Source organism: Pseudonaja textilis, chromosome 1 (assembly GCF_049901715.1).
Source record: "Pseudonaja textilis isolate UNSWEBS1 chromosome 1, rPseTex1.2, whole genome shotgun sequence".
Classification (NCBI taxonomy): domain Eukaryota; kingdom Metazoa; phylum Chordata; class Lepidosauria; order Squamata; family Elapidae; genus Pseudonaja; species Pseudonaja textilis.
In genome coordinates, this window is record NC_141990.1 from 94,724,927 (window position 1) to 94,740,145 (window position 15,219).

Below are 15,219 nucleotides of genomic sequence, written 5' to 3' on the forward strand. Positions count from 1 at the left end.
CATTAGATCTGGGGCTAATAAAGTCATAGGTTGCTACATGGTACTTGCTAGGCAATGAAAAACTACATTTTGCCAATGCTGGGTCCATATATCTGCTGTGCTCTCTGTTTCTCTGGCCCTTGTGGCTGCCATTTATTCTCTGAACTTTACCTTCTTCCAGCACCTGCTAACTATTACAGTCACACAGATGCTGACCTTCACAGTGAAGCACCATTACAATGGCTAGAGCTGAGCAGAAAAACAAAGAAGGCAGTCCAATTCAGTACATTTGTTTGGGCTTCTCAAGGTCCTTGGGGGATTTTAATAGAATGTGTTGGAGGTGAGGGGAAAACCTTTCAGTTTAAACTACTGAAAAAGAAACAAGTAATAAATATAACAGCCAAACAAAATCCCACTTCACTAACACAATAAATGGAAAAGAATTCTAACTAGAAGAAGAAAGGTCACCCTTCTCTTCTGAATTTGCATCCCACAGTCTTATCTAAAGTAATTTTTTTTAGATCTGCATGTACAGGGACGGCCATTTTCATATTCAGCTGTTATAACCTCATACCCCAGAGGTATGATGAGATACCTCAACAAAGTTTCATTCTTGCTTCAGTTTCCCCTTCTACGTTGTACTGGATTTGGCATATTTATTCCTATCCAAATATTTTGCAATAAATCCAACCGTTGTGGTCAAGGAATACAGCCCTGCAGATTCCCCTACACAATGAAAATAAACAGACTGGAAGATTGCCAAATTGCCTAGGCATGAAGTTGATATTGAGAAAATCAACACAAGAAGAAATACACACCATTTTCTGTGTTTCACTTAATTATTAATCCTGAGAGGTTCCTTACTGAAGATTTACTTTAATCCCCATTCATCTTGTACCTGCACCTTTTATAACTAATAATGTATCATTGCTTTGAGAGTCAACAGCTCAGGAAATAAGCAGGTAAAATAAGAATTGTGGAATCATTGGTGCTCTCTGAGCTTACTCGTTTTCTTGCAGACATTTTATTACCCAACTAGGTATCATTATCATTGGTAGAAGGGAGTGGGGTTCATCCTCTGTTTATTTACAGTGGCTTGCCCTATCAGTGTTACTAGGAGTGTTCTTGGTGGTTCCTTGATTAGTCTGTGTCTACTGTTTGAGTGTTTGTCTTGAGTTGGTAGTTCCTTGATTGTTTACTGCTTGATTGTTAGTCTGTATTAATTCTGGTTTAACCCTTACTTATCTGGGAGTTGATTGCTGATGAGGAGATATTTAAGACTTTTTGTTTCCACAGAAACAGAATCTTGAAAGTCTGTCGGATATTCTCTGCCCCATCTTATACCAAACAAAATCAAGACATGTCAGTTTACTTTTCACTTTTTCCTCTATTTTAGGTCTTTCCCATCTTGTGTCCAAGTCCACAGTAAATGGCTCATCACCACCAGATGGATATGTAACTGGCTCAACATGTAGTCCTCAATGGAACTGCATCTACATGGAGGGAAGTATGCAGTGGAGTACCTCAAGGTTCTGTTTTAGGGCCAGTACTCTTCAACATCTTCATCAATGACTTGGACAAGGGGATAGATGGGGAACTCATCAAATCTGCAGCTGACATCAAGCTGGCAGGAATAGCCAGCACTCCAGAAGATAAGCTTAAGATACAGAAGGATCTTGACAGACTTTAACATTGGGTGCTATCGAACAAAATGAAATTCAATAGTGAAAAAGTAAGGTTCTACATTTAGGCAACAAAAATCAAATGCACAGAGGTACAGTGGTACCTTGATCAATAGTAGTAACTGTGAGAGGGATCTCAGACCCCTAGTGGACAACCATTTAAATATGAGCCAGCAGTTTGCAGCAGCTGCCCAAAAAAGCCAACACAGTCCTTGGCTGCATAAACAGAAGGATAGAATCAAGATCATGTGAAGTGTTAATATCACTTTATAATGCCTTGGTAAGGCCACACTTGGAATACTGCATTCAGTTTTTGTCATCACAATATAAAAAAGATGTTGAGACTCTAGAAAGAGTGCAGAGAAGAGCAACAAAGATGATTAGGGGGCTGGAGGCTAAAACATATGAAGAACAGTTGCAGGAACTGGGTATGTCTAATTTAATGAATAGAAGGACTAGCGGAGACATGATAGCAGTGTTCCAATATCTCAGGGGCTGCCACAAAGAAGAGGGAGTCAAGCTATTTTCCAAAGCACCTGAGGGCAGGAGAAGAAGCAATGGGTGGAAACTAATCAAGGAGAAAAGCAACCTAGACCTAAAGAGAAATTTCCTGACAGAACAATTAATCAGTGGAACAACTTGCCTCCAGAAGTTGTGAATGCTCTAACACTGGAAGTTTTAAAAAGGATGTTGGATAACCATTTATCTGAAGTAGTGTAGGGTTTCCTGCCTAAGCAGGGCATTGGACTAGAAGACCTCCAAGGTACCTTCCAATTCTGTAATTCAATTCAATTCTGTTCTATTCTGTTCTATTCTATTCTATTCTATTCTATTTATTCTATTCTACTCTATTCTATTCTTTCTCTGCCCCCAACATCAGCTCTAAATCCCTTTATAGAGTATTTTCCCCCCTCCCTCAAATGTATGCACACATACATGCACACACTGATACACTTTCAAACCTTAGAAAAGTGTTTTGGGAGAGTTTCTTCAACTACATTTCTTTACTTTAAATAATGCAGATTGAGTGATTGAATGATTGATTTTGCATCTCTAGACCAGAAAGGGTTGTTTGTAGCACTGCAACAGAAGCAGAATCGAAATATTTTTCAAATAAACTCTTTGGATGAAATGGTAGATGCACCTGCCTGATTAATAATAACATCTTTCAGAAGTTAGGGTAATTGTTCTGAAATCAATGTACAAGCCTACGCTCATGCCACCTCCCCCCAAAAAAGAAACTGCTTCTCCATCAATGAGTATCAAGACTTTCTGAAAGTTAATTAGAGCATATATCAGCCAGCAACATTGTATGTTTCATTCTTCACAGAAGAACTGGTTTACTGAAAGGGCTTCTTATACCCTGCTGTCTTTTGAATTCTTCTTTTTTCTTTTCCCCCGGCACATGTTCTTTTTGTCTCTCTTGTTACTTTGCTTCACCCCCTCCCCCCGGAGCTTTGCTCTGATGGAGCATGCACAGAATAGTGTAGTCTGAATTTATCTGATGGGAGGCAAAATGATACTTTTTGACAGTCAACTGAGGAGAAAAAAAACAAACAAACAAGAGATAGTAGTTACAACGTCTTAAGACTGGTGTTCAGTCTTATACGGGAAAAGATGCTTGGCAAAAATAAATGCTATTTTGACGTGCTTACTAGAAAACATTTGCCCCCAAGATCAAACAACAAAGGCGAGTCCTCTACATGGGTATATGGAATTGAGGGGCAGTTTCAAGGCAATAAGTCCTGCCTTCAATCTCAGGCATGGAACAATGAATATACCAGCTCTCTCACTCTCTCTTCCCGCTCCCTCTCCTTCTCTCTCCATTAGTTATTCCAAGCACAACAGCAGTCAAATGAGGATGATGTGATTTGCCAGACCATGACCACAGTGTGGGTAGAGAACTGGAGATTGGCCAATTTATCAGCATCAGCCAGTTGGGTCTCTGACACTCAAGGATCTCCGAAGACTGGTCTCCGGAGAGCTTGGACATCTCTGATGGAACTTACTTTCTTTGTACTGGCCCACTGGTGCAGCAAAAATCCAGAAATAACTTTTTCCAAAAAGTCTTGGCTCCAAGTCATAGATGTCCCCCTTCTTCCTACAACAGAAACTTATAAAACATTTAAACATTTGCATGTACTAAAGGAATATTTAAACATAACTTAACTGCAGAGTGATGCTCCTATCTGAAATTTATCATGAATCCGAGACCAATATCTAATGGCAAGATCTGTCTATGTAGCAGACAATGGCCCAAGTAAGGCTAAGTTCTGTTCCAGTGCCTAAAGGCTATATGGGCCAGAATGCAGTTGCATTTCCCCTTTCAATTGTGACATGCAATCAGAAGTTTCCCTTGGATTAATAGCTCTTGCCTGATGAAGAGATGGTAGCTGTGGCCAAGAAGACCTTTGCCAGCTTCTTTCTGGACTGAGAGTTCCCTCAGAAAATAACACATACCTTAGTTACCTTATACATTGATTACTACAATGTGCTGTACTTGGAGCTGCCTTTGTAAATGGATTCAGAATGAAGTGGTATGGGATGTCATGGGTATGCCTTGGTAGGATTCAGGGGTGGGATGCAAATATTTTTACTACCAGTTCTGTGGGCGTGGCTAGGTGGGTGTGGCTAGGTGGGCATGGTCATGTGACAGGGTGGGTGTGGCTTTTTTTTTTGCAGCACTGCTTTTTGCCTCCTGGGCCTCAGGGAAACCTCCTGGGTGAAGCAATAATACAGAGAGGGGGATCCTAGCACAGCTGATCATTGGAACAGCCGATCATTGGGAGGAAAAAATAAATACTGGTTTGGCCAAACAGTAGCATTTTTTACTACCAGTTCGCCCGAACCAGGCCGAATCAGTAGAATACCACCCCTGGTAGGATTATGTGACACCCTTGCTTTCTGAGTTTCACTGGTTGCCCCTTAGCCACAATTCTAGGTGCTGGTTATGAGCTAAAAAGCCCTATTTGGCACAGGGCCCAGTTGTTTGAGGGACTATCTCCTGCAGTATCTACTCATCCAATAAGAGTCAACAGGGTTAAATATTGTCATGCACTGGAAAACATACTTTCCCTGTCACAGAACCTACCCCATGGAGTGAGGTTCCCTGGGGGAATCTGCGGGAGGGGGATGGTTTCTCATTCTGATGGCATTAAAAACCTGACTTAGGCTAGGATAACTGGAGCTTCTTATTGATTATTGTACATCTTTTGTTCTTGGTCATTTGTCTTGATGAACCAGTCAAGTTGTCTTGTTTTATTTTATTTTTAATTTTACAGTCTATTTTTATCTTGTTTGTTGCATTTTGAGCTGCCCAGAGTTTTGAGTCAGGCAGCATCTACATTAAATGAATGAATGAATGAATGAATGAATGAATGAATGAATGAATGAATGAATTGGTGTCTCTTCATCATGCTACATGGAATGAAGACTGAAAAAAACTTTGATCAAACCTGAACAAAGGATGGAACATGATCTAGTTTAATGTACAGCCTGAAAGAGCAAGGCAGTCTTGGATCTGATGTTTATATTTGAACTGAATTAGAAACCCATATTGCTGGGTTTTAAAAGCAGCATAGCTCATTATTTATTCATAGTATGTTAATAAAGGCTCAGTTTCCCCTTCTGATATACAGTATCTCAAATGCTTTAAATAATTATTTTTTTAAAAAGAAATAGCAAAACAGTATTAAAATAATATACTCAGTTTAAAAAGGGAGTTCAAGGAGGAAATCAAAAGTCAGTTAAAAGTATTTGTGCAAGACATGTTCAGAACTTGGTGAAGAGGGAGGTTTGAAAGGGCCCATAAAATATGTAATTATCGGTACTTCATAAAGCATTACATATTTATTAATAGTATATCTCACTTAATGAATGATTGTGTTACAGATATTGTTATTTGGGATCTTGGGTGTCCTTGAGGGCTTGGAGCTTTTTTGTTTCCAACATTTTTATCTTTGATGTTTATCATAGTCTTGTTCTTTTCTGGACTATTTTTGGTAGCATTCCCCATCTTATCACTCCAATTGATTTCTCTGACCAGAGAGGGAAGTTAGTTATTAATAATACTAAGTAAAGGAAACATGATGATAAAAATAAATATAATTAAAAGCTAGGAGGAGCTTGGAGAAATTGCTGTCTTGACTCACCACCTCATGAATTTCAGGAGGGAAGGACATTCCAGAAAGAAGGAGCAATTATTGAGAGGATTTTAATATGTCCAGAAAAGAAATTGGATTTTGAAAACCTTGCTGCTATACAGCTTGAAAAGTCATTTTCTGGTTTGTGTTTCTGCCTTACCTTCTTTCTGTGTGGAAAAAAATACTAATTTTATAAAATATTCTATAGTCCTTTTGACATCGTATATTCACAGTCTTGTAAAGGACTCTTAAATATATCCCAGAAGGAAGAACAAATGCTTCAGTATATAACCTCACAATTTAAAAAAACCACAATTTTTCCTCTGTAAAAGTGTGTGTGTGTGTGCGCTCGCGCGCGCATGCGTGTGCATGCATGCATGCCTGTGTGTGTACATTTAGCCTTACTCACAGAATGTTTTAGAATATCATTTGTATTCCTCTTGGTGGCAGTTTGGAACTTAAAAGTTGGAGAGATGCCGCTACATCCCACTTTGAGAAAATCTTACAGGCTTTCCCTCTGGGATGTGACTAAAGAAATAGGAAGACAAGGAGGCTTTGGGAAGATGGGAAACAAATAAATCAAAGACATTGGACATTTTGTATTAACTAAGCAAGTCCATAAGACACCCTCAAGCATATTTCAGGAAGACTGTGAAATTGCACATGTAGGAAACTATTAAATAAAACTACCTGGGCCTGCAACTGTAGTTAAGGACTTAGAACTTCTGAACAGTTTTTGCACGAAATGTTATAGTGAATTTATGGAGTCTTAATTGCTACAAATCTTGTTCCTCTGAACAGTTCTGCTCTATTATTCATCCTGTTAAAAAATACTACTCAAGGCAGTGGGGTGGAACATTAGAAATGAGACATCTTCATCCAAACAATTCAGAACTTCTTTTAAGTAGGAGTAAAACTGGGACAACATGACATTGAAATCATCTTTCTATCTTGTCAACTGCTTGAAGAACTTATTGAGGTAGAAGCAAGACATTAAAATGTTCAGGTAGTTTTGATTTCTTCCCTTTACAGAACATTGCAAAACAAATATTGCAATGAACAATGACAGACCCAGATGCCAATGTAATTAGCTTTTTATCACACCCACCTATGTTTTAATCAAAGTGTCAGTTTGGTGTAGTAGTAAAGCATACTACCTAAGCAGGAGACTGTGAATTCTAGTTGGGTGACCTTGGGCTTTCTCAGCTCTAGAAGGGAGGCAAGGGCAGACAAATTTAAAAAAATGCTAAGGAGAAAGAGAGAGAGAGAATATCTACCACACCTTCATCCTCCTGTTTTCCCTGCAACAACAACCCTATGATAACTAGAAAGATTCTCAGTGATCTAGGCCATGGTTGTCCCAAAGTTGCTTTTTCAAGAGGCAACTGGTCTTTCTGGTATCTATTTGAAGTTGTTTTGCTTCTCATCCAAGAAGCTTCTTTAGCTTCTTTTTGAGAGCTGAAGAAGCTTCTTGGATGAGAAGTAAAAAATCAGAAAGTCCAGTTGCCTCTTCAAAAATCACTTTTGGAACAACAACCCTGTGAGATAAGTTGGGCTGAGAAAGAGTGACGGGCCCAAAACTATCCAGCTGGCTTTCATGGCTAAGGTGGGAGTTGAACTCATATTTTCCCACTTTCTAGCCTGGTGCCTTAACCTAACTAGACCTAACTGGCTTTAGAATTGATTACAAATTTGAGACAGGCTTAAAAATTGGTTGGCTGACTAAGCAAGCAAGCGAGCAAGCAAGCAAACAACAAACAAACAAACAAACAAACAAAAAACAAAAACAAATCAATAAATAATGAGAAGCTAACCATTCTTGTTTTATGCATTTGCCTAATCTCATCAAGGTTTGGTTTTGTTCACAGTTAATATGCTCACTAGCCTAAGGAGTAGGTTGGATTTAAAAATAAAGATAAAATCTACCTCTGCTTTAAAATATGCTCAGAGTGTTTCAAGGTTGAAGAAAAATTCCTGTGTTTTATGTTACTTTGTGGAAAGAGAAAGATAATTCCCAGCAATGCTCAAATGGAATTAAGTTGGATTACTTGGTTTTATTGAAGGGGCAATACTGTCTCTCTCTCTCTCTCTGTGTAGTTGAACTATTATTAATATTTTGGTTGTTTTGATTTTTTAAAGCGTTCTATTCTATCACGCAACAGGCATTTTTATTTTGAACATTAAAATTAGCTGTTCTGTTTTTTTGGGAAAATATATTAAATGTTTTGGAAATAAAGTGAAAAATTATAGCTGCAACTCCAGACTCATTTATCTCCTTTTAAATCCTACTAGTTGATGGGATTTACAAGCATGCAAGCTTGTTTAAAATTGGATCATAAATCTCATCATTAAATTTTGAAATATTGATATTTTATTCTTGCACTCCACGGGCTCAGTTTCCCTACATTTGTATATTTGCCGCATCGTTGCTCATTTCTTTCTTCAGTTACATTCAGAAATGAAACTATGATTCACTTTGTATATTTCCAACAACTGGATTCTCCCCCTCCATCCACAATTATTTAAAAATATAAAAATGTTAAAATAATCAGTGATTTGAGAAACATTACTGGAAACAGAATTTTAATAGTCTTCTCATATTCAGAGATGGATCAGCATCCTCTTAGATTTTGTGTTCTGGAATGTTCATACAAGGTAGAACAAAGGAAGGAGACAATATATCTACATCACCTCTATGTGTATGAATTTTCACATAATTCAGCACACTGCTATCTGCTGGAATTATACTTCTCAGAATTTTATAATTCAGTTTTCCAACACAAAGCAGTGTATATTGGGGGGGAAAGTTCACATAGAAAGATACATTGGTGAATAAATGTTCAAGCTCACATTTTATTAAAGGAGTGCCGATCTTGAAATATATTAGGCAAAACTGAATACATACTTTTGGAAAAAATATGCATGCAACTGAAAACATATTTTGTGCATTTTTAAAAATGCAAACTTAATGCAGAAATGGAGCAGCATGTATTTAAGATGATTAAAATCATTGTATGAGAAACTGGAATCTGAAATAATAATTCATTTCTACCAGCCAATACTCCACCCTCCCTATATCCTTATAACCAAAGTAAGTATGAGATTAGATAGGTTAAAAACAATAAATATTTCCATGTAATTTGATAGAGAAGAGAAGTGGGGGCAGGTTTAACCTGATGGATGATCAGCACTGAAAACTAATAGGCACTAATAGAAGAGAAGGCATTTCTCCTGAGTGAGTGGCAGATAGAGAAGGGACTAACATGTATGCATGTATATCATCTATATCTATATCATCTCTATTGGTCTGTCTTTCTGTCCATCCACATCTATCTATCTATCTATCTGTCTGTCTGTCTATCTATCTATCTATCTATCTATCTATCTATCTATCTATCTATCTATCCATATCTATCGATCTATCTATCTATCCATCCATCAAATCCATATCTATCTGTCTGTCTATCTATCTATCTATCTATCTATCTATCTATCTATCTATCTATCTATCTATCATCTACCTATTTATCTATCTATCATCTATTTCAACACCTCTCAGCCCCAGCCACATGGCCTATGCAATGGCATTCATATGGGAGGTTATATAAAACATCTTGGGGGGCCCTACAGGTTGCCTATTATCACATTAGTATTTGGATCCTAGATTTCCCCCCTTCTTTAGGACAGATTTACATAATATTTTTGGATTTTGAAGCAGGATACAAGTATTGATGTTGGTATTGGAGAAGAGTCCTGAGAATACCATGGATAACCAAGAAAACAAACAAATATATCATCAAACAAGTCAATTTCTCAAATCAATGAGCAGGTTCAAATTGTCATATTATGTGGACAAATTATGGGAAAATCTACCTTTCTGGAGAAATTTATAATGCTGGGGGAAATAGAATGAAAAAGAAGACGACAACAACTGGCAGTGAGGCAGATTGATTTAATTACAGTGGCAATGGATCTACCATTGGAAGACGTGAAGGGCAAGGTTGGGAATAGGTCATCCTGCAGAAAATCTATCCATATGGTCATTAAATGTCTATGGATATTCTCAGTCATCCAGATTATGGTGGTCCCAAAGGTACTTTTTCAAAAGGCAACTGGACTTTGTTTTTCCTTGAAGACATTTTGTTTCTCATCTAAGAATCTTTTTCAGTTCTGAAGCTTCTTGGATGAGAAGAGAAAAGTCTTCAAGGAAAAACAAAGTCCAGTTGCCTTTGGGAAAAGCACCTTTGGGACATATGTTCACTAAGAGTCGACACTGATTTGATGACATGTAATCAACCAAAATATTTATTTTTAAATGTTCAGGTACTTTTATACAGATTTACAGGCAAATAGATAAGCTATCAGTAAAAATCACAAATAATCCTGTGGATATTTCACAATTTTCCTGGGTTGCTTTTCAAATTATGGAAGAATATGTCATGGTATAAAGATCAGTTCCACACTCTGTAGTTTGTGGAAAAGTGTGTCCCAAAGTGGACTTGTAGGGGATTTTAGCAGGAAATAAAAATCCACTGGCTACCATCAACCAAAAAAAGTATGCCTTGTCTATTTGCAAATGGTAACACCATGTCTGTAACACTGTAGAAAATATTTCCAACCCTTCTGTCACTCATCTTTCCTAGAACTATATGAGACATGTCAATTAACATGTTGTATCAATCAGAATTCAGTCTGACAGATAGCGGCTCCTGTATTTGCTGGGAAGCATGGAAAATTAAATTTCCTGTGTCCTGTGATTATTTAATTAAGACAGAAGGCATTAAACTGCTGTCTCCAAGATTGGAGCACTACCGTCTAAGTATGCTTGAAAGAATCCAGATGTTTGGGATTGGTGGCTGGAAAGAATCTGCGGCTGTGTAATACTGGCAGCAGGGTAAGCTTGTATGAGTCATGACTGAATTCAGGGGTGGGCTTCAAAAATTTCAGCAATGGGTTCTCTGCATGGTTGCTGGGTGGGCGTGGCCATGGTGGATGTGGCCTAATTGGCCTACTGTGCCTTGGTGGGGGTAATGTTTTGACCCACCCTGGGTTCTGGAGGCTTTCCTTGAACCTCTGGGAGGGCGAAAACAGTCTCCCTCAGGCTCCAGAGGCCCTCTGGAGGCTGGAAATTGGCCCATTCAGGAGCTTCCAGGAGCCCTGTTTTTCACTCTCCGCGAGCCTCCACGTGGGCCCTTTACTTACCTCGATCCAAAATGGGTTGCGTGAAGCCTCCTGGGAGGGGATGGCCAGGGTGGGAGGGGCGGGACAGGCGGGGCCAGCCGGTGTGGGATTTGGTGGTTCGCCAAACCGGACATAACATTAGCTATGGATTCACCTGAACCCAGGTGAACCCATAGCAGCCCACCCCTGACTGAATTGTTTTGGTTCTTATCACAATGGCTTTTCATTTCTGAACTGGAGGACTTTGGATTTAGATATTTCTGAATTAAGATGCCATCGGCTCCTCCCATCTCCCATTTTTTAAATGGAATGACAATGAGCTAAGAAGAATGTATCAAACAATGAGTTAAAAAGACTGTATCAAACAATATGCATTTTACTCTCCAGATCAGGAAGAAACACAGCAACTGCTGGCAAGCCTAAACTTTTGAAATTCACAAGCATTAAAGTTTTTTAAAAAAAGCTAATTTAATTGGGAATTGGGATGACTACACAGTGAACTGGAACTTTGAGCCAATGAATCAAATACCACTACAAATATATTTAAGTGTTTTAAGATTCTGACTCTTTCTCTCTCTCCCCCACCACACACACACACTTACAGACATATACATGCACACATACACACTCTCTTTAATGAAATGCAACACAATGTTAATGGCATCCCTAGAGAAACATATATTTCCCCAAAGAATTAAAATTTTCTAGCCATACTTCACTTGATAGCCTTTGATATGGGGTAGGGGTAGGTGGAGAGAATCCTTTTCAATGAATTTCTTCTTAATTATCATGCGAGTGTGAAGAAGGGTCAAAAATATTTTATCACCAAGTTCAAAAGGCCCCTTTTCCTCTTGACACTAGGAAGTGTTAAAGACAAATGACTTAAGCTTTCCTGACATGTTTTCTACTGTCATCCTTAATAAGTACCAGAAAAATACTTTCTTGGTTTCAATGTATAAAAAAAAGAAAGGCTAGTGCAAAAAGAACCAAATTGTTCAAAGCCAATCATGAGATAAAAATGATAAATGTCAACCCTACTAAATGAAACAATTAAAAGCATCATCCAGTTCAAGTTGTCTCAGGGTGTTCCCCACAGACTCCAAATACAAGCATAACCTTTGACGTTTGGATTTTGAAAAGAAAAATCTATTAGTTCCCTATCAGCTATTGTTATAAAACAGACTGGTTGTCATTCTTCAGAGAATGCATCATGACAGCTTTCAAACCAAACCAGTTATTCTATCAACCTTATTGTGTCAGCTAACTTTAGGATTTTCTGTGAGTCTCCAAATTCAGAATCTAATAGGACAGCATGTATACTTTGAGGTGGTTCATTTTGTCTTGGTAAAGTAACTTGACAGATGGGGGAACTACTTGCCAATAGATTCTTCACTGCGTTGGTTGAAAAAAGAGATTCACAAGAAGGCTAAACCTAAGATTCAAAATGGCTAAAGTGACCTGGTTTGATTGGAGAAAAGACAATATTTACATTAATAGGTGACTGGGAACCCCTTATGGATTTTTTGCCAAACAAAAAACAAAAAACAGTGAACCTGTGATTTAAGTAGTTGATGGTCAGACAGGATAAAGAAAGAAAAGAGTTGTGATGAAACTTTAGAGAGACAGAGTTCAAAATATTGGACTGCCATTTGTCAGAAATGGTGTAGGGTCTCCCACTTGGGTGGGGGGTTGGACTAGATGACCTACAAGGTCTCTTCCAATTCTTATTATTTGTTATCTGTTATAATTGTGCTCATAACTCTTGTGAAGAAAATTGGAAGCCACTTTTTTATATTCTTTTTTCTTTTTACATTCCTCTTCTTCTTTTTGCTTAGTTTGTTTTAGTATCTCTATTTTTTTTTCTTCCTGGGCAACCCCTGGAGATAAATGTGGCTCAAGGCTTCCTTGTTAAATATAGGCATTCCTTTTACTCAAATTCAGCAACATATTTTCCCACATTTTGAGGCAGGAAGCACATGAATAGTCCACCATTAACACATTGCTACTGTTCCTCCTAACTAGGAAATCTAGTTAACCACTGGAAACTCAGTTGAAACTGCTTGACCATTATCTTCCACTGTAGAGACTGGCATTGCAAACATGCAATACATTTATATTAGCAATAGCAACAGCACTTAGACTTATATACTGCTTTACAGTGCTTTTCAGCCCTAAGTGGTTTACAGAGTCAGCCTATTGCCCCCAACAATCTGGGTCCTCATTTTACCCACCTTGGAAGGATGGAAGGCTGAGTCAACCTTGAATTAATATATCACACATACGTGTATACTATAAGAACAATCCCATTCGAAATGACTACAAGATAACAGCAAAGAGGTGCAAAACATCATGTTTTTTTTATTGCTATCCAGAGGTGGTATTCAGCAGGTTCTGACCAGTTCTGGAGAACCAGTAGCAGAAATTTTGAGTAGTCTGGAGAACCGGCAAATACCACCTCTGACTGGAGATTTTACAGTATCCTTCCCCTGCCACGCCCACCAAGCCACGCCCACATAACCGGTAGTAAAAAATTTTGAATCCCACCACTGTTGCTATCCAGTAGTTGTCTGGATTTTTCCAGCCCAACAACAATATATTTAAACATAAGAACATAAATAGAATGTAATAAGTTTATATAAAAACATAATGATTCTTGATTCTTAACAAACGTATCTTTTCTTTATGTATACTGAGAGTATTTACACTAAGACAAATTCCTTCTGTGTCCAATCACACGTGGCCAATAAACTATTCTATTCTATTCTATTCTATTCTATTCTATTCTATTCTATTCTATTCTATAATGTAGTAGATTATTACTTCGAATCCATCTGGAGAAACTGTATCGTAAAATACAAGTAGCCCTTAGCTTACAACAGTTCATTTAGTGATTATTCAAAGTTGAAACAGCACTGAAGAAAGTGACATTTGACTGTTTTTCACACATGTCTCATGGTCATGTGATCAAAATCCGAACACTTGGCAACTGACTCATATTTATGATGGTTGCAGTGTCCCAGTGTCATGGTGAGCTTCTGACAGGTAAAGTCAATGAGGAAGCCAGATTCACTTAACAACCATGTTACTAAGCAATTCACTTAACAACTGTAGCAAAAACGGTGTCAAATAGGCCAAAATGCACTTTGAAATGTCTCACTTAACAATAGCAATTTTGGGCTCAATTGTGGTCATAAGTCGAGGACAACCTTAACTCATAGACAATTATCATGTTCACTAAAACTTCCCTAGTGTAGGAATAGAGGAGAAAGGTAGATACAAAAAAAATTATTGTAATCTAATCTAATGTAATTGGATCAGGGGTGGGATTCTACTGGTTCTATTCAGTTCTACAGAACCCCTTGTCAACTTTCTAAGTAGTTCTGTAGTTTGTTTTTTTCCACCCTTTTTACATTCTTGGCAGATAGCCTAGACTTGCTGTCTCTGGAGCTTGTGAGGCTTGGCTTTCTTAAAGGGAAAGGGTTGTTTTAAGATTTTTACATTGCTGTTGGGAGGAAATACTTCCCTGGACAATCAGAAATAATTGAATAATGAAGCAAAGCTTTTAGTGACAGGGAACCAAGATGAGTGACATTCGGCAAGGTTTCTTGGCTAGCTAGAAGAATTGACATTCAAACGTGAGTTTACATACCCCTTCTGAGTTTTGGTCTAAAACTGGTTTTTGGTGAAGCTTAATTCTGTACTTGATGAAGTTTAATCCTGTGTTTATTGATGAGATAATTTTCCCTATTCAGCTTCAACAAGCAACAGCTACTGTTGTGTTTGAATTTTTTCTTGCCTCATGGTTTCTTTTTCTATTTGGGGAGAGGGTCTTCCTTCACTGCTTTAATACTGTCTGGCACTTTTGGGGTATACTTCCAAGAGGCAGGATACAAGCTTGGCACTGATTTTTTTTTTACTGCCTTTCTGGGGGGCATGCGACCTTTCCTTAAATCTGGATGATTTCCTTAGGATATCTTGTGAGGTGAGTGAGACCAGCTGGTATTTTTAAATGTTGCAAATGGATCTAAGGATTGCTTTTCCTGGGTGTGCTTTTTCTGGAGAGCTTAAATGACCTCTCTGCTAAAGGGTTTCACTTTATGAGCAATAGTTATCACTGTGTTTTAAATATTTTCGTTCCTCAAGGTGCTCTGGCACCCTGCCTGATTTGTAACTCCGGCTTGCAGGTATTTTTAATCTAATGATTGGTATTTAGGGCAGCTTTTTGCAAGCAAAGA